The sequence below is a fragment of the Perissodus microlepis genome, chromosome 15 (assembly GCF_051167445.1).
Source record: "Perissodus microlepis isolate ML-2025 ecotype Zambia chromosome 15, ASM5116744v1, whole genome shotgun sequence".
Taxonomy (NCBI): Eukaryota; Metazoa; Chordata; class Actinopteri; order Cichliformes; family Cichlidae; genus Perissodus; species Perissodus microlepis.
The window spans coordinates 35,979,654-36,000,459 of record NC_140475.1 but is presented as its reverse complement, the minus strand read 5'-3'; positions in this window follow the sequence as shown (position 1 = coordinate 36,000,459).

The window sequence follows — 20,806 nt, the reverse complement described above, 5'->3', positions numbered from 1 at the left end:
GATCGCAGTCCAAAAAGTGATTTACGGTATTGAAACGTTTGTTTGTGTCATGACATTTGTAAACAGTTGATGTTTAAGGTGCAGTTCATGTGGAAGCCAGAGGAGGGTGGTGTTGTGCGCATAATACAAAGTGATGGCGAAACCTAAAAGACGGTGTCATGTCTGCTCCCTGAAGCAATCTCATAACAGTTTCAATCTATTTCAAGCCAGTTAGCACATTTCTGTTATGAAGTGCAATCATTTTTTGGCAGTAAACTTTTAAATCCTTTTATTATGAATATCACATTCTCAGACTTTCAAGAGAGACCAGACCAATAGGGCAGCAGAAATCACAAAAATAAATAAATAAATAACAGTTTTATAAAGATTAAAACAGTAAAAAAAAAAAAAAAAGACTGGAATGATTATGATGTATAACACAGAATATGTACAATAACAGAGTTATAAACACACCTAGAAAACACGTGATACTTTTATTTCATCTATAACCTCTGTGCAAATTTTGTTGACTGCAAAGTGTTTATGAATATGTTTTTAAAAGCTGGTTATCTGACTGTCAGTTAATAGCAATTAAAAAGAAAGCTGATTTTTATTATTCCTAAATGGAAAAAGTCCATTATGAATTTTTGTTATGAATTTCATTTATCAATCCACCTCCTCACTGCTCTTTCCCGGTGCAGCAGCCAGAGCTGGATCAAGCAGCCAGATGGCTTCTGGAGGAAGACTAACTGCAACAAAGGGTCTCTGGGAGGCTGCTCAGGCACAGCAGCTGAAAAATCAAAGATGAAATAAAAACTGGACCTGATCATGGTGCTGGATGAGACAAAAAGTCTAGATGATAAACCAGTGTATGAATTAGTAACACTGATTATGATGATCATGTTTAGGTGGAAACTAGCGAGCTAACTTCCTGCTAACCTCTAACTCAGTTAAATTGAATAAACTCTGTTTTCATGGATGCCTGGATGTTAAACTTAGTTGTTAAACCTGGTAAAGCAGCAACACTGATCATTTTATTAAAGATGAAAGAAGTTAGACCGTTTTTAGCTCTCAGTGATCCCTCAGTGTTCATTTGACTTTGGGACCTGAAATATGGCAGCTTTTCACTTACACATTTTTGAACCACTCATTCATAGAAATAGTTTCCAGTCAAAGATCTGGACAGATCCACCAAGTTCACAGTAGTTTTACAATTTTCTGCAGCGCAGAAAAAAAAACCCTGAAAACATCACACCTCTGAAGTAACACATTGTGATTCATGTACAAACAACCAGTGTTGGTCAAGTGACTTGAAAAAAGTAATCAGTAACTAATTACTAATTACTTCCCAAAAAAGTAATCCCGTTACTTTACTGATTACTTATTTTCAAAAGTATTTAATTACTTAGTTACTTAGTTACTTTTTAAAAACACGATTTACAACCTGAATAGGTGATAAGACGATAGATCTTTCAGCCCAATCCTACTTTTTCTACATAATCCATCATACAAAATGTAATCAAATGGAAAAGTCTCTTTTTAAAACTTGTTTTATTAGTTTTAACCTTTTAACTATATGCATCAAGCAGAAAATAAATAAAGTCAAAGACTAGCGGTCCTTTTGCTCTATTTTCACCTGTAAAGCAGGAGTAGGATAGGCGGAGGTTTACCCTGCTGCAGGTTTGCCGCAGCGGTCAGTTGAAGAATCCGCGAGTTTCTCTGTGAATTTCCCATTACGTGGTAGCGCACTCGGTGCTTGCTTGGAAGTTTAGGGGTTTTTTTTCGCTGTAAAAAGAAGTTTTCTTCCCACGCACAACGGACACTAATGTTTTTGTCACTTTTTATGGAATCAAACTCAAAGTAAGGTCAGTACTTCCACGCTTTAAACGCTGCACGCTCATAATCTCTCCCGCACTCGATATATTATCCATTGTTGATCTGCACACAGCTGTTGTCACAAACGTCGCACTCGCTTATGTCAATGTCATGAGACATTCTCGCAAAAAAAAAATCACGGTTTTAGTAACGCAGTGTTCCTACGGGAAAGTAATGGTAATCTAATTACCATTTTTGCAATAGTAATCCCTTACTTTACTCGTTACTTGAAAAAAGTAATCGGATTACCGCACATGACAAAGCTGATTCTTATTATTCCTAAATGGAAAAAGTCCATTATGAATTTTTGTTATGAATTTCATTTATCAATCCACCTCCTCACTGCTCTTTCCCGGTGCAGCAGCCAGAGCTGGATCAAGCAGCCAGATGGCTTCTGGTGTCATGAACTGGCTGCGTGGAGGCAGAAGAGGACCCAAACGCAAAACTCACGGAGACGAACAGCTGAACTCAAAATCACTGCTTTATTGCAGGCTTCACAAAGAAACAGAACTAAACTGGGAATGCTAACAGAAGACCGAGGGAACACAGAAAGACACACAGGTTTGGGGAGGAGACATGGACAACGCGACACTGAACTGAGGGAGACATGCACATAAATACACAGAGGGTTAACGAGGGAAGTGGGAGCACACGGGGAACACAGCTGACACAGATAATCGTAACGAGACGCGGCAGGAGTGAACACAACATGACGCATACTGACGAGAGACTGTCAAAGTAAAACAGGAAGTACACAGAGGTTCAGACAGGAGGAGAGAGAGCACGGGGAGAACACAGACATAACGGGCTGGGGAAAACATGGAATAAAACACAAGGAGAGACGAGGGCTCAAATACACAGAGGGGCACACAGGGGGTAAGAGTCACAAGGGGAAAACACATAAGGAACAACGTAACAGGGCAACCCAGGAAGCATGGCCTAAATAAGGAACAAAATACAAAAATACATGAAAACTAAGAATACTGGGCCAACATGGCCCAGGACCATGACATCTGGAGGAAGACTAACTGCAACAAAGGGTCTCTGGGAGGCTGCTCAGGCACAGCAGCTGAAAAATCAAAGATGAAATAAAAACTGGACCTGATCATGGTGCTGGATGAGACAAAAAGTCTAGATGATAAACCAGTGTATGAATTAGTAACACTGATTATGATGATCATGTTTAGGTGGAAACTAGCGAGCTAACTTCCTGCTAACCTCTAACTCAGTTAAATTGAATAAACTCTGTTTTCATGGATGCCTGGATGTTAAACTTAATTGTTAAACCTGGTAAAGCAGCAACGCTGATCATTTTATTAAAGATGAAAGAAGTTAGACCGTTTTTAGCTCTCAGTGATCCCTCAGTGTTCGTTTGACTTTGGGACCTGAAATATGGCAGCTTTTCACTTACACATTTTTGAACCACTCAGTCATAGAAATAGTTTCCAGTCAAAGATCTGGACAGATCCACCAAGTTCACAATAGTTTTACAATTTTCTGCAGCGCAGAAAAAAAAACCCTGAAAACATCACACCTCTGAAGTAATTCAATTCAATTCAATTCAATTCAATTTTATTTATATAGCGCCAAATCACAACAAAAGTCGCCTCAAGGCGCTTCATAGATACAGAGAGAAACCCAACAATCATATGACCCCCTATGAGCAAGCACTTTGGCGACAGTGGGAAGGAAAAACTCCCTTTTAACAGGAAGAAACCTCCGGCAGAACCAGGCTCAGGGAGGGGCGGCCATCTGCTGCGACCGGTTGGGGTGAGAGAAGGAAGACAGGATAAAAGACATGCTGTGGAAGAGAGACAGAGGTTAATAACAGATATGATTCAATGCAGAGAGGTCTATTAATACATAGTGAGTGAGAAAGGTGACTGGAAAGGAAAAACTCAATGCATCATGGGAATCCCCCGGCAGCCTACGTCTATTGCAGCATAACTAAGGGAGGATTCAGGGTCACCTGGTCCAGCCCTAACTATATGCTTTAGCAAAAAGGAAAGTTTTAAGCCTAATCTTAAAAGTAGAGATAGTTTCTGTCTCCCGAATCCAAACTGGAAGCTGGTTCCACAGAAGAGGGGCCTGAAAACTGAAGGCTCTGCCTCCCATTCTACTTTTAAATACTCTAGGAACAACAAGTAGGCCTGCAGAGCGAGAGCGAAGTGCTCTAATAGGGTGATATGGTACTACAAGGTCATTAAGATAAGATGGGGCCTGATTATTTAAGACCTTGTATGTGAGGAGCAGGATTTTGAATTCAATTCTGGACTTAACAGGAAGCCAATGAAGGGAAGCCAAAACAGGAGAAATATGCTCTCTCCTTCTAGTCCCTGTCAGTACTCTTGCTGCAGCATTTTGGATTAGCTGAAGGCTTTTCAGTGAGTTTTTTGGACATCCTAATAATAATGAATTACAGTAGTCCAGCCTGGAAGTAATAAATGCATGAACTAGTTTTTCAGCGTCACTCTGAGACAGGATATTTCTAATTTTAGAGATGTTGCGCAAATGGAAGAAAGCAGTCTTACATATTTGTTTAATATGTGCGTTGAAGGACATGTCCTGGTCAAAAATGACTCCAAGGTTCCTCACAGCGTTACTGGAGGCCAAGGTAATGCCATCCAGAGTATGAATCTGGTTAGATACCATATTTCTAAGATTTTCAGGGCCGAGTACAATAACAGTTTTATCTGAATTAAGAAGCAGAAAGTTAGCGGCCATCCAGGTCTTTATGTCTTTAAGACATTCCTGCAGTTTAACTAATTGGTGTGTGTTATCTGGCTTCATGGACAGATAGAGCTGGGTGTCATCTGCATAGCAGTGAAAATGTATGCTATGTCTTCTAATGATGCTGCCTAAGGGAAGCATGTATAATGTAAACAGAATTGGTCCTAGCACTGAACCCTGTGGAAATCCATAATTAACCTCAGTGTGTGAAGAGGACTCTCCATTTACATGCACAAATTGGAGTCTATTAGATAGATATGATACAAACCACTGCAGTGCAGTACCTGTAATACCTACAGCATGTTCTAATCGCTCTAATAGGATATTATGGTCAACAGTATCGAACGCTGCACTGAGGTCTAGCAGGACAAGCACAGAGATGAGTCCACTGTCAGAGGCCATAAGAAGATCATTTGTAACCTTCACTAAAGCTGTTTCTGTGCTGTGATGAGCTCTGAAACCTGACTGAAACTCTTCAAATAAACCATTCCTCTGCAGATGATCTGTTAGCTGTTTGACAACTACTCTTTCAAGGATTTTTGATATGAAAGGAAGGTTGGAGATTGGCCTATAATTAGCTAAGACTGCTGGGTCTAGAGATGGCTTTTTGAGTAAAGGTTTAACTACAGCCAGCTTGAAGGCCTGTGGTACATAGCCGATTATTAGAGATAGGTTGATCATATTTAAGATCGAAGAATTAATTAATGGCAGGACTTCTTTGAGCAGTTTTGTAGGAATGGGGTCTAAAAGACACGTTGATGGTTTGGAGGAAGTAATTATTGAAGTTAACTCAGAAAGATCAATTGGAGAAAAAGAGTCTAACTTAACATCAATGGTACTAAGAGTAGCTGTAGATAATATTACATCTGTGGGATGATTACTGGTAATTTTTTCTCTAATGATAAAAATTTTATTTGTGAAGAAGTTCATGAAGTCATTACTAGTTAACGTTAAAGGGATGGTTGGCTCAACAGAGCTCTGACTGTTTGTCAGCCTGGCTACAGTGCTGAAGAGAAACCTGGGGTTGTTCTTATTTTCTTCAATCAGTGATGAATAGTAAGATGTTCTGGCTTTGCGGAGGGCTTTCTTATAAAGCAGCAAACTATTTCTCCAGGCTAAATGATGATCCTCTAAATTTGTGACACGCCATTTCCTCTCCAGATTACGAGTCATCTGCTTTAGGGTACGTGTTTGAGAATTATACCACGGAGTCAGGTACTTCTGATTAGAGACCTTAGTTTTCACTGGAGCTACAGTATCCAGAGTCGTACGTAGTGAGGAGGTGAAATTATTAACAAGATAATCGACCTCTGTTGGGGTAGCGTTCAGATAGCTGCTCTGCTCTGTGTTGGTACAGGGCATTGAAGATGATAACAGTGGGTGGATTATATTCTTAAACTTAGTTACAGCGCTTTCAGAAAGACATCTACTTTGATAAAATCTACTCTCCACCGCTGTGTAATCAATTATTGTAAATGTAAATGTTATCAGGAAATGATCAGACAGGAGAGGGTTTTCAGGAAACACTGTTAAATGTTCCGTTTCTATGCCATATGTTAAAACAAGATCTAGAGTGTGATTAAAGTGGTGGGTGGGTTCTTTTACATTTTGAGAGAAGCCAATTGAGTCTAATAACAGACTAAATGCCATGTTGAGGCTGTCATTTTTAGCATCTACATGGATGTTAAAATCACCCACAATAATTATTTTATTTGAGCTCAGAACTAAATTAGATATAAAGTCTGAGAAATCAGACAGAAACTCTGTGTAAGGCCCAGGTGGACGATAGATGATAACAAGTAAGACTGGTTTCTGAGTTTCACAGCTGGGGTGGACAATGTTAAGCATCAGGCTTTCAAATGAATTAAAAGTCTGTCTTGGTCTTTCATTAATTAATAGGCTGGTGTGAAAAATTGCTGCCACACTGCCCCCTCGGCCTGTGCTTCGAGGTTTCTGGTAGTTAGAATGACTCGGGGGTGTTGATTCATTTAAACTAACATAATCATCCTGCTGCAACCAGGTTTCTGTAAGGCAGAGTAAATCAATTTGTTGATCAATTATTAAGTCATGTACTAACAGAGACTTGGAGGAGAGAGACCTAATATTTAATAATCCACATTTCACTGTTTTACTCTTTGGTTCAGATGTGGATACTGTACTGTTCTTTCTTTGTAATTGTTTATGTTTAAGTTGTTTGTTGCTGGTTTTTAGTTTGTTTTTTGTCTTTTTGGAAGCTGACACAGTCTCTATGGAGATGGGTTTTTGGGGGGGTAGCAGGAGGAGAGAAGCTGCAGAGAGGCGTGTAAGACTGCAACTCTGCTTCCTGGTCCCAACTCTGGATAGTCATATTTTGGGGGGTTTAATAAATTTGTCCATATTTCTAGAAATGAGAGCTGCTCCATCCAAAGTGGGATGGATGCCGTCTCTCCTAACAAGACCAGGTTTCCTCCAGAAGGTTTGCCAATTATCTATGAAGCCCACATCGTTTCTGGGACACCACTCAGACAGCCAGCAATTTAAGGAGAACATGCGGCTAAACATGTCACTCCTGGTCTGATTGGGGAGGGGACCAGAGAAAACTACAGAGTCCGACATTGTTTTAGCAAAGTTGCACATCGATTCAATATTGATTTTAGTGACCTCCGATTGGCGTAACCGGGTGTCATTACTGCCGACGTGAATTATGATTTTACTGAATTTACGTTTACCCTTAGCCAGCAGTTTTAAATTTCCTTCAATGTCGCCTGCTCTGGCCCCTGGAAGACAATTGACTATGGTTGCCGGTGTCTCCAGCTTCACATGTCTGAGAACAGAATCACCAATTACCAGAGTTTGACCCCCGGCGGGTGTGTCACCGAGTGGGGAAAAACGGTTAGACACATGAACGGGTTGGTGGTGTACCTGGGGCTTCTGTTTAGGACTATGCTTCCTCCTCACCGTGACCCAGCCGCCCTCTTTCCCCAGCTGCTTGGGGTCTGCCGGGGAACAGCTAGCGGGGCCTACGCTATCTTCGGCTGCACCAGCTACAGGGGCCTGGCTAGCTACGGGTGAATGAAGGGTGCGAAGCCGAGTCTCCAATTCAGTAATCCTGGCCTCCAGAGCTGCAAATATGCTACATTTGTTACAGATATCATTACTGCTAAAGGAGGCCGAGGAGTAACTAAACATCTGACACAATGAGCAAGAAAGTGCAGGAGGGACAGGTGAAGTAGCCATGGTGCTAACGAGTCGGCTACGAGCTAAGCTAAGCTAGCGAAACAGTACAGAGACAGTGAGTGAATACTTTGGCTATAAATTAGGTAGTGAGTACACAGAAAGTGTGCTTCGGATGAAGCACGTGAAGATTATACTATGAAAGAAGAATGTATTTAAAAGTTGTTAATTAAATTGCTAAGCAAATAAGCTACTCAGAAACACCACTGTGTTTGAGCAGGAACAGGAAGTGATACTCTACCGCAGAGCGAGCGAACACCAAGTAACCGAGTAACACATTGTGATTCATGTACAAACAACACACAATTATTGTAGATTCTTCAAAGCCTCCTTATATTCAACACTTGGGTAGGTGGTGTTATACATGCCCTCACAGCACCGGCACATCAATCATCCTATTTTCACCTTGTCACCTTCATTAAGTTGCTCTCTTTCTACAGAAGGCCCACCGCATGCATGGGGGGGAGGGGGGGGGGATACCGTGGGCCAGGGCTGTGGCATCTAATGTCTGGTTGTCAGTGTCCTTTGGAAAAGCAAGTGATTGTCCTAAAATCAGATGTCCCAGCAGATTGATCTAGTTTGCCATGCTGGCAAAAGACCAATACACCAAGACAAACAGCCATTTATGCTTTTTACACAGACAGCCCATTTAATCAGGGAACTTGACACAATGTATTTTTTTTCTATCCTCTGTTAAATAATTCTTGTAGAATAACGGGCTGGGGAAAACATGGAATAAAACACAAGGAGAGACAAGGGCTCAAATACACAGAGGGGCACACAGGGGGTAAGAGTCACAAGGGGAAAACACATAATTCTTGTAGAATTATTTAACTAGAAGAATTGTTGTACCACACATTAAAGTTTCAAATCAGTGAAAAAGCAATCGTGCCAAAGAAATGTCATGTTTGTTTAAGATGACTGCAATTATGGTATTAACAGAAAACACACATCTCTGTCTCTTTTCTTTTCAGAATCAGAATCAGAATCAGAAAGGGTTTTATTGCCAAATGTTGAGCAGGTTTACAACATTAGGAAATTGCTGCGGTGCTTCAGTGCAAACATACTGTCATAAATTACGCTTAAATAGACATGAAAATAAAAATAAGAATAAGAATTAAAAGTGCTAAGTAGATAGATATATACATGATATATACATGAGTGCAGGTGGTGATCAGTGCCAAACATGGAATGATGCAGTGAACACAGCGTAGGGTCATGTGTTAGTGGTGGGAACAGTCATATGGTTATTGTTCATGTGTCCAACAGCAGAGGGGAAGAAACTGTTCTTATGGCGAGAGGTTCTGGTGCGAATGGACCGGAGCCTCCTGCCTGAGGGGAGCAGGTCAAACAGACTGTGTCCAGGGTGAGAAGGGTCAGCTGAGATCCGAGCTGCACGCCCCAGTGTCCTGGAGGTGTACAGGTCCTGCAGAGATGGGAGTCTGCAGCCAATCACCTTCTCAGCAGAGCGCACAACACGCTGCAGTCTCTGTTTGTCCCTGATAGTGGCTCCAGCGTACCACACGGTGATGGAGGAGGTGAGGATGGACTCGATGATTGCAGTGTAGAATTGCATCATCGTCCGTGTTGGCAGGTTGAATTTCTTCAGCTGCCTCAGGAAGTACATCCTCTGCTGGGCTTTCTTAATGACGGAGGTGATGGTGGGCTCCCACTTCAGGTCCTGGGTGATGGTGGTACCCGGGAAGCGGAATGAGTCCACAGAGGTGATGGGGGTGTCAGTCAGGATGATGGGGGGGAGTGGAGCTGTGTGCTTCCTGAAGTCCACAATAATCTCCACTGTCTTCTGGGCATTCAGCACCAGGTTGTTGTGGCTGCACCAGGACACCAGACGTTCAACCTCCCTCCTGTAGGCAGACTCATCCCCGTCCGAGATGAGTCCAATAACGGTGGTGTCATCTGCAAACTTGATTAGCTTGACAGACTGGTGGGTGGAGGTGCAGCAGTTGGTATACAGGGAGAAGAGCAGAGGAGAAAGAACACAGCCCTGAGGGGAGCCGGTGCTGATGGTCCGGGAGTCCGAGACATTCTTTCCCAGCCTCACATGCTGCTTCCTGTCCGTCAGGAAGTCAGTGATCCACCGGCAGATGGGATCAGGCACATTCATCTGGGAAAGCTTGCCTTGGAGATGGTCTGGAAGGATGGTGTTGAACGCAGAGCTGAAGTCCACAAACAGGATCCTGGCGTAGGTTCCTGGGGAGTCCAGATGCTGCAGGATGAAGTGTAGAGCCATGTTGATGGCGTCATCTACAGACCTGTTGGCTCTGTATGCAAACTGCAGGGGGTCCAGGAGGGGGGCCGTGAGGGTCTTGAGATAGGAGAGAACCAGGCGCTCAAATGACTTCATGACCACAGGTGTCAGAGCCACAGGTCTGTAGTCATTTAGCCCAGTGATCTTAGGTTTCTTGGGGACAGGGATTATGGTAGAGGACTTGAAGCAGGCAGGCACATGACATGCCTGCAGTGAGGAGTTGAAAATGCCAGAAAACACTGGGGCCAGCTCGTTTGCACAGTGTCTGAGGGTGGCAGGAGACACACCGTCTGGGCCGGGAGCTTTTCGAGCATTCAGACTCTTAAACTGCTTCCTCACACCTGCTTCATGAATATGAAGAGTTGTGGTGGGAGGAGGTGGTGTGAAATCCTCTTTTGTGTGGGGTGAGGAGGGGGGTGTTGTAGGTGAAGTGTTTGAAGGTGGTGATGGCTCTATGGAGGGGGGAGAGGTGGGGGAATGAGTGTCCAAAGTGTCTCTATTGTTGGGGCCGTTGGAGGTGTGAAGGCTGCCTGATGGCTCGTCAAAACGGCAGTAAAAGTCGTTAAGGGTGTTGGCCAAGAGCAAGTCATCAGTGGAGTGGGGGGTTTTAGGCTTGTAGTTGGTGATATTCCTAAAACCTTTCCACACAGAGGCCGAGTCATTCTCTGAGATCTGCTGCTGCATCTTCTCAGAGTGCTGGTGTTTAGCAATGTCCACTTCTTTAGTGAACCTGTACTTGGCCTCTCTGTAGCAGTCCCTGTCTCCGCTTCTGAACGCCTTTCTCTTTTCCAGCCACAGCTTTTTGAGTTTAGGAGTAAACCAGGGTTTGTCATTGTTATAACTCACCCTGGTGCGTGATGGCACAATGCTGTCCTCACAGAAGTGGATATAGGAGGTGACAGTGTCCGTAAACTCGTCCAAGCTGTTAGAAGCAGCCTTCATTGTGTCCCAGTCTGTAGACTCCAAACACGTGCGAAGCTCCTCCACAGCCTCGTTGCTCCACAGTTTTTTGGTCCTCATGACAGGTTTGGAGAGCTTCAGCCTCTGTCTGTACGCGGGGATTAGGTGGATCATGACGTGGTCAGAAAGTCCGAGTGAAGCGCGGGGCACCGCACGATAGGCCCCGCTGATCGTGCTGTAACAGTGGTCTAATGTCCTCTCCTCTCTGGTCGGGCATTTAATATACTGCTTGTATTTGGGAAGCTCATGGCTCAGATTGGCTTTGTTAAAGTCCCCAAGAGCAATGATGAGAGAGTCCGGGAATGTCCGCTCCATGTGCAGTATCTGCTCCGCGAGTGCGCACTGAGCTGCCTGCGCATCCGCATCTGGCGGGATGTAAACAGCGGCCAGGATGAATGAAGCAAACTCCCGCGGAGAATAAAACGGTTTGCAGTGAATAAAAAGGTATTCCAGAGAGGAAGAGCAGTGCTGAGCAATCACTGTTACATCTGTGCACCAGCCACTATTAATGTAGAAGCAGACACCTCCACCTTTGGTCTTACCAGAGAGAGAGGCCTGCCGGTCCGCGCACAGCAGATGAAAGCCCTCCAGCTTGAGCGCGCTGTCCGGGATGTCCTCACAGAGCCACGACTCCGTAAAACATAAGACACAGGAGGAGGCAAAGTCTCTGTTCATGCTTCTCATCAGGGCCAGCGCCTCTATCTTATTCCTGAGTGAGCGTACATTGGAAAGGAAGATCCCAGGAAGAGCAGTTCGCAGTCCGCGTCTCCTCAGACGCAGATCTACTGGCGTTTAGATCAACTGGCGTTGGTCGAACAGATGTGTGGCAGTCTTGCGTTTCAGGAGCTGCTACCGACAAGCCAGCAAAAAAAAACGCCAAATGTGTCATCTGTGACACTTGTGAGGTTATCTCAAACACACTCCGTCAGTCTTGATGCTGTTGAACAACAAAATGTTTAAAAATGTGGCGAGTTTACCTGGTGATATCCTCATGCGCGATGCGATCGCGAAAACAGCAAACAATTAACACCACGCCGATGTTGTTCACAGGACAGCAAGAGTAAACGATCGGGAGACTCTTGTCGTCGTTATCGTTCCCCTCGCACGTTTTATTTCTCCGGTTTCAGCGTTTTTGCTTCACAACTAAAGCGAGCAGTTTACTTTGTGCACTAACATGGACTTGAGTCAACCAGCTCCACCTCTGGCCAAGTGCCACAGTGATAAGAGATTTTTTAGTTTTGTGATTATTGTTTAGTTGTAGCTTCATTTAAGATAGGAGAGCTTGTGAGTTGGAACCACCACAGGAAAGGAAAGTGGAACCAGATGTGTAGAGGAATGCGGTGACATACATACTACAGCCGGAGAGGAAGCATCAGCCGCTGTGTCCTGCCGTCGTGGAAAGCTGCACTGAAATCTGTCCTCTAGGTAGGAGTGAAAAAGTCCAGGGACGCTAAAATTCGATTCCTGGCCAGTGTTTTATCAAGTGGTCCACGACGCTGGGATCCAGTGGCTGACTTTCAACATAGCCAGAGAATCTTGGGAAGGTAAAGGAAGTCACTTATTTACACTCGCGTAAAACGAACTTTGGTCTCACCCGCCGAAAGGGTGTAATTAGTCTAATCCACTGCACGGATTTGTAAAAGCGCTGGGGTGATCCACCGAACGGATTTGTAAAAGCGTTGGGGTAATCCACCGAACGGATTTTCAAAATAAAAGCGCTGGACTGATCCGCCGAAAGGATTTTCAAAATAAAAGCTTTAGGACTGGCCTTCCGAAAAGGTCTGCGCGATTGTGTGAAATGTCTGTTTAAATGTTTGTGTTTTCTGTGTGTTGAGAGTGAATTGATTTAAACAGCACAAATACGCTGCTGAATCACTCTCATTGTTGTTGTCATTTTATTTCCTGTCAGTAGCTAAAGTACTGGTGACAAAAGAGAACGGTTGAGTTCCGCCTCACAAAACTGACACCGCTCCACTAATTAGAGTGGAGTAGAAGGGCGTAGTCAGTAACCACTCTTTAAGTCTAATACCAGAGAAGGCTCTGCAGTTCTGTTTTAATGGGTAATCAGCCCACTAAGTTTACTGTTGACGAACAGTGGTTAGGAAAAAAGTGTCCAGGCGCCGGACAAATCAGTGTGCAAAGATGGAGAAATTCTAAAAAGACTAAATGAGAATGTAGCCCATCTGCATTAATACAACTTAAAGAAGCATTACTGAAAGAAATAGGAGAGACAAAATAAAGAAAGAAAGAAGGAAAACGCATGTAAGAATTAGAATATTTCCAAGCATGGAAGAGAGAGGCAGATAGACGATGTGAGAATAAACAAAAGAAACAAGAAAAGAAGAAAGAAAAGGCAGAGGTATTAGACCCCCCACCATATGCTCCACTCGCTGCTGCGAGGCCGACCCCCACTTTTGCTGCTGTGAAACCAGCCCCCACTTCCGCTGCTGCGACCCCCCTTAAACAATCCTGTGATCCGTTCAGACCTCAACCTGGTCCTTATGCAGAGGCACAAAACATGTTAGATAAAATAGCACTAGGTGAAAATCCACAAAAAAAAAAGAAAAAAGAAAAAATAGGAAAAGATCGCTACGGACGAGATATGGGAGGTGATGTTGATCCACCTGGTCCTCCCGGCATTTTTCCCATGATAGCAGTACTAAACCCCAGATACGGCCAAACCGCAGGGGAAGGTGGAGAAGGTGGAGAGGTAACAGACAGGGACAGAGGAGGATTTAGAGGAAAGGGCCAGAGATATGTAGGACAGACAGACTTACGCGAAAGAAGTGAAGAAAGAGATAATACGTGCTGGAATTGTGGCAAGGAAGGGCATTTCGCCAGAGATTGCAGACATAAAACAGACAAACGGCAATATTCAAATGAATGACTAAATGAGAAAAAGCCAAATGAAAATGATAAAAGTGACGCAGAAGTATTTACTGTCTATCAATTAGTGTCTGAAGTAAAAGGCAAACCTACACTGACAGTATATGTTAATAGCAAACCAGTGCAGATGTTATGTGATACAGGAGTATGTAAAACCGTTTTGAACAGAAGACCACAGGAAGTACAATTCTCAGAAGATACTCTAATAGTAAAATCAGCATCAGGTCACACTACAGTGCAGTGACTAATAAAACCCTTATTAAGTGAAAACTAGAGATCAAAATAGTTTAAAGTAGTTTAAAAAGGTTGGAAACAGACCCCACCGAATAGATATAAATATAAGAAGTACAAAAATAAAATAAATAAAGACAAAATTATATTAGAACTTATTTTTACCGTATTGAAACTAATAATAGGAAGGATAACAACCTGTAAGCTGATATTAACAATGAAACATAGTTGGCATGACAATCATGCCCAGAATGTATAAAATCAATAAAAGGAAATAATTCACACGAAAACCTTTTAAATAAAATAGAGAGGTGCATAAGGTACATTAGGGCTGTGTCATTGTTCAGCCAAGGAAAGTGTGTGAAAAGGTAAATGTCTCCAGCTTGGGAAAGGGTGAAACTGCAGATCACCCGAAGCCCTTGATGGATACAAAATAAAATATAAAATATATAATAATAAATTGCTTGGTTCGCTACACAACAGAGAGAATGAATGTGACTGAAGGTTGGATCTGAGATGAGACAAACAGAAGACCAGTCTAAGAAGTAGGCACAAACCTGTTCAGAGAAAAAGCAAATTTGTACAGATTGGATGAATTCTAAATTATCTGTTTGCTGAGTAAGATGATCCTAACTATTAAATTGGCTCAGTAGTAGTATAGTGGTATACACTAATAAAATATTGTAGTATACTATTGTCATAATATAGAAAGACAAAGATGATAATATTAATAATGACATAATATTAATAATGAGAAGCAACCTAGTCAGTTATGATGTGAGGTGGATGATTGTTATGAAGTAATCTGCATCAAGCTTAAGGTTTGCTCAAACTCAGTATAATGACACATGAGATGAAGAAAATAAAGAAACTATCTAAACTAATTACGTGCATAGAGGCACTTAACCTGCTTAAACATCTGTCATTTATCCTGGATAAAACATTACTGAGATATAGAGCACACCTATAATAACAACTAATAAGCCAAACCCTGTAGACAACAGCTAAAGCTACAGGATTGAGAAGTTGAATTAAATAAGTGAACACCGCTAAGTTGATGAGCATGTTACACATTTTCTTTTATTTTTATTTATTTGTTTTTAGAGCAGAAGCTGCATTAAAAGCCAACACACGCAGCTGTCTGTGAGCTCAGTTTTTCCCTCACACTTCTGCTCTGTTTCAGTAGCAGCATTTTTCTTTTTGTGTCCTGACTCATGTATGTTTCCTGTTTTGTTTGATTATTTTATTTTGTTGATTTGGAAGTGAATTTGTGACCATACTTGTGGATCACAGTGACACATAGTGATTAGGCATATGATTTACAAATGCCTAGTTTTAGAGCTGTGAGCAATTCAAAGTTTAATATATATATATATATATATATATATATATATATATATATATATATATATATATATATATATAAAACCCTAACTTCAAAGTTTGAAATGTGTAAGATGTGTGAGATGGGTGGATTCTTTGAAAAACTAGAAATTATCTAAAAATGCATTAAGTGAAAATGTAATGTTGCATCTATAGAGAAGAAAGAAGAAGCATTCAGTTATTTAAAAATAGGCATTACAGACAGATACAGTTTTAGCACTGCCTGACTATGATAAGCCTTTCTACTTACGTGTAGATAGAGGAGCAGGTTATATGAAAGCTGTGATAACACAGGCATTTGGAGAAAAATAACACCTGTTAACATTCCTGGTGAAATTTAGACTCGTGTAAATTAGACTCTGTAGCGTCAGGCCTGCCTGCATATGCAAGGCTGTGCAGCCGCAGCAGAGGCAGTAAAAAGTCAGCTGCACGTATGTAGTCATATGTGCATATGAATTGCACGCAGGCCAAAATATAAATATGTACAATGGCAGCCAGTTTGTTTTTTCAGCAGTGCACCACTTTGCCAAAATTTGGCATAACAGAGGTATGGTCACCTCTACGGATAACCCCGTGCAACACGGCAGCTTATTAAAAATCTTATTGGAAGTGATTAGCTTGCCAAAACAATTGGCACTTTGTAAATGTGCAGCACATCAAAAAGACAATTTTATTGTCACAAAAGGAAATAATTTTGCAGATCAAACAGCAAAGCGGGCTGCACAACAAACGATAACGCTTCTAACATCCGAACATTGTACACAAATACCACTTGATGTACTAAAAACCGAACAAAAAGCTGCAACAATCACTGAACAGAACAAGTGGCTGAAATGTGGAGCACAACTGAAAGATGACTTAATGGTCTGTGATGGAAAACCAATATTACCAGAGTCGTTACACAGGACAGCGGCTGTAGTGACACATGAAGTAATACATGTGTCAACAGGAGGGAAATATAGTATAGATAAATAATACACACTTTTACACTATAAATTTTGAAACTTAAGCGAAAAATTTGTAAGAACATGCCTATTCTGTCAAAAACACAACTCACAAGGAAACTTAAGACCTAAGAGAGGCCAGTTCTCCACACCATCCACATGGATTTTATTGAATTGAATGAATGTCAAGGATTAAAATATGCCTTAGTGTTCATAGATGTGTTTTCAAACTGACCAGAGATATATCCAGTGAAAGCAGAGGCAATCTTCATTGCAAAATGTTTATGTAATCATTTTATTCCAACATATGGTATCCCTTCTCTGATAAGATCAGACAATGGGACACATTTTGTCAATGATGTGATCAGTAAGGTCTCTGAAGCACTAGGATTCAGCATAAGAAATCATTGTGCTTATCATCTATGGAGTGCAGGGTTAGTAGAGAGAACTAACGGCACCATAAAACAGAGACTCAGAAAATGCCTGAAATAGATAAAAATGCAAAGAGTTTAGTTTATTTAAAAGGCAGTGTGTGTGAGAGGATTATGAAATTATTGTGTGAATGACGTTACATTTTAGATTAGAAGTTAGTAGAATTACAGAGGGTTTGTAGACTGTAAATACAAAATGAGTTTGATTAGCCTGTAGAAACACAAAAGAGAGTAACAGGAAGTGTGTGTGTGACAGGAACTTTGCATGCCCATATAAGGAGTGAGCACCCAGAGAGAAAAACAGAAGAGACAGACTCTAGCCAGATGAAGCAAATGGAGGCTTTAAGAAAAGAAATGAAAATGATATTAATGGTATGGTTTAGTGTGTCAATATAGGTCACAAATAAATAAAGGTGGACTTTTCTCAACCTAGAATTTTGAGCATAGCAGCAAAACCATAGATTAACATAATTGGGAGAAAACAAGCCAAAGTTTGGCTTAAAATTTTATAGCTTGACCTCCCACTTGTCCCAATCCTGAAAAGAAGCTCAAAGGACAGTCAATCTCCTGATGAAGACCAACAGAATATCGTGGAATTGAAGAATTAACAGCAGGCTGGTAAGAACAGTGTGACATAACTGTTTAAAGGTACTGAATGTGATATTTTGCCTGGCTGGGACTTAATCTAAAAGGAAGAAACAGATTGTGTTTGCTGGAGATTTAAGACAACAAAGGACACTTTGAGAAGGGTACAGGGGCCAGTGGGAAGGTGAAGCCCAGAGGAGTATAATTGGGTTGAAATTGAAGTCTGAACTTATGATGGTGTTTAGAGATGTCCACCAGATCACAATAAAGAGGTAAACAAAAATAGAAAACACACATATATAAATTGTTACATGTGAAATTATTTTTGGAAAGAATCAGAAGTAAGATAGTTTGAATCAGACCTCAGTGAAAAGATGCATGAATTGATGAAAGTGAACCAATAGATAAATCTGTTAGAAAGACAACTTTAGTAGAAAGAATGGCAAAACTAGTAGAAAATAGGGATATTGTTTTGAACTGCCGTGCGACGCTTCTCAAGTCTCTTGCAGATTAAAACCAGGCGATTGGGTCCTTATATGAGTACTCCAGAGAAAGAATTGGAACCCATCCCGGTGGGAAGGTCCATACCAAGTACTCCTAACGACGCCAACAGCTTGCAAAAACGCTGAGAGGCCCTCTTGGATCCACCAGAGCCATTGCAAAAATGGAAGTGAGTGACAGCACAACCTAAAGACACCACCATCCCGACTCTTTGGTGATCTACAAGTGAAGGGAGGGCTGATTGGGTATATCCCGCCTTCTACTTCTCGCCTGTAGTCTACTCACCAGAGTAAATCGGTGTGTCTGGTCATCATGAAGATTATTCTGCTTACCACCTTGGCCCTGCTGTTTACAGCATGGACCCTAATGCACTTAAAGGATCAAGAAGCCAACATGCATAGAAGGGCATGGACATATGACAACTCACACCTGGCTGAAGTGACACAGGACCACATCCATCCCTGGATGAACAACGCCTGGTATAGATACATATATAATCGCAAAGAAGACAAAGATTGTTATATATGCTCACACATGCCTGCTACAACACAGCATGCTACATTATATGGCAGACTTATGAACATGATTCAAGTGACATGCGCAGCAAGCTTTGCCAGTTTAGGTTATCAATATTTAGGAATTGTCCTAAACCACAGCGACCTCCTGACTATTGGACTATAGTTTTGGGCTGTTTTTAAATGCATCGACCAGCATCAACAATGAGCAAAATCAGGAAATTGATGCCATAAGAATAACTGTTATGCAACACAGAGTTGCCCTGGACATGATCTTGGCAGAAAAGCGCGGACTGTGTTTTGTTTAATATAACTTGTTGCACATATATTCCAGACAATGTGCATTCTGATAATATGACAAATGCTCTACAATTACTTAGAAACGTTCAACAGGCACAGGTAACCGATTGGGCAAATTCACAAAGTAATTGGTGGAATTGGTTTATGAGCGGCTCATGGAGAACACTGATGTTTAAGGTTTTAATGTTTATTGGCCTAATACTTATTATGTTTTGTATCTTTACTACATTCATTATCCCCTGTGTAAGAGGAATGGTATCAAGAATGATATCTCAATCTCTTGTTGCATATGTTACTGTGCCAGACGAGGAAGAAGGAGAAGACGATGAGTATGAAACAAATGTGATGAATGATTATGTTTGAATGATACACATTTTATGACGACCAGACCGAAAGCACTCACAATGTAGGGTCTGTGTCTGAAACACATTGATGTATTTGCTTAAAATCGCTACAAACAGGAGGGAATGATAAGAGATTTTTTAGTTTTGTGATTATTGTTTAGTTGTAGCTTCATTTAAGATAGGAGAGCTTGTGAGTTGGAACCACCACAGGAAAGGAAAGTGGAACCAGATGTGTAGAGGAATGCGGTGACATACATACTACATCCTGAGTTAACGGTCACCCCCCTCTCTCACTCTCCTTTTAAGGAAATGTTTAAGTTTCTATACATACCAAGCTATCTCCTATTTCAACAGACAAGCTAAAGGTTTCTCCTATTATGGAAACGTTTTTGTATACTGAACATACCACTCCTACTTCCTTGAAAGCTCACTTGGAGTATAAATAAAGAATGCGCTGAGAGCCCTGGGCGGTTTTTCTGTCACATCTGTTGTGCGCACTTTGACAGCAGAGCAGATCGGACTGACCGCCCATGCGCATGTAAAAATTAGATATCTGAGTGTGACTTCATTTGCCTTTCTAATAACTTTTCTCTTCACAGAACGAAAAACCTTTACCAAATGGTTCCTAAAATAGTTATGGAAAGTCTAACTGTTGTATGTCTGTGTTCTACATGTTTATCTGATGGAAAATAAAGTTGCTATTGTTTTATTGCAGTTTCTTGACAATTCTGAGTGGATTTACACAGTACGGGTCAAAATGACCCGCAACAAAATCAATGTCACCTTTTTGTTTGTCAACATAATACAAGGGTTAATTTCCAAAACTTCCATATGATCTTCAATTTGTAGCAGATACACTATCACATAGCAGCTGGAGCAGTCTCCAATGGAGGTCAGTCCACTGCTGCCACCTGTGGCCAAATACCATAGCCTACTACTAGATTAACTTGTGACACATCTGCACCTGCTGCTATGATCACATTGAGTAGAGGCTGAGTGGCTACACTTACCCCTGGTACATCCAGATCTACCCACAAACATGTTGAAAGATGCAATCCCAGCAATGTGGATTGTCAACACTAAAAACAATCAGTAAGCAAAGACAACAGGGATCAATTTTTTCTGTTTATTTAGCAACCACAACATTTGTAGTCGCCTTCTGCAGAGGGGAAGTCCACACACACTGTGTGGTACCACTTCCCACAGAAGGTGCATTCAATCTGCAAGAAAAATTAGATTGTCAGAGTCATTCATCTGAAGTCAGGCTCTTGAGTAAAGCAACTAAACATGTTACAGTGTGCAGATACTGCATATTTCTGTGCAACAGTCTTATCTGTGTATCACTTGATGTTTCCATGCGTCCTTTAGGTGCTCTAGTGTCTTTAGAGTGCAAAGGCATGCAGGTCACCTGAACTATAATTCCACTGTCGGTGCATCAAAGTGACATGTCACCCAGTGATGTTGAAGTAACCCAGTCAAGGTGCTTCCATCTGAGGTATTGATTTCGTTCTCTTACCCATGCTAACGACATGTGATGTTACAACACTGGTGAAATATTAGTGTGTCTATATTTGTTCACGAGGAGTCACGATTACGGTGACTATCAAAATCGTCGATGACTAATTTAATAGTCGACGCGTCATTTGAAGCTTTGTAAGAT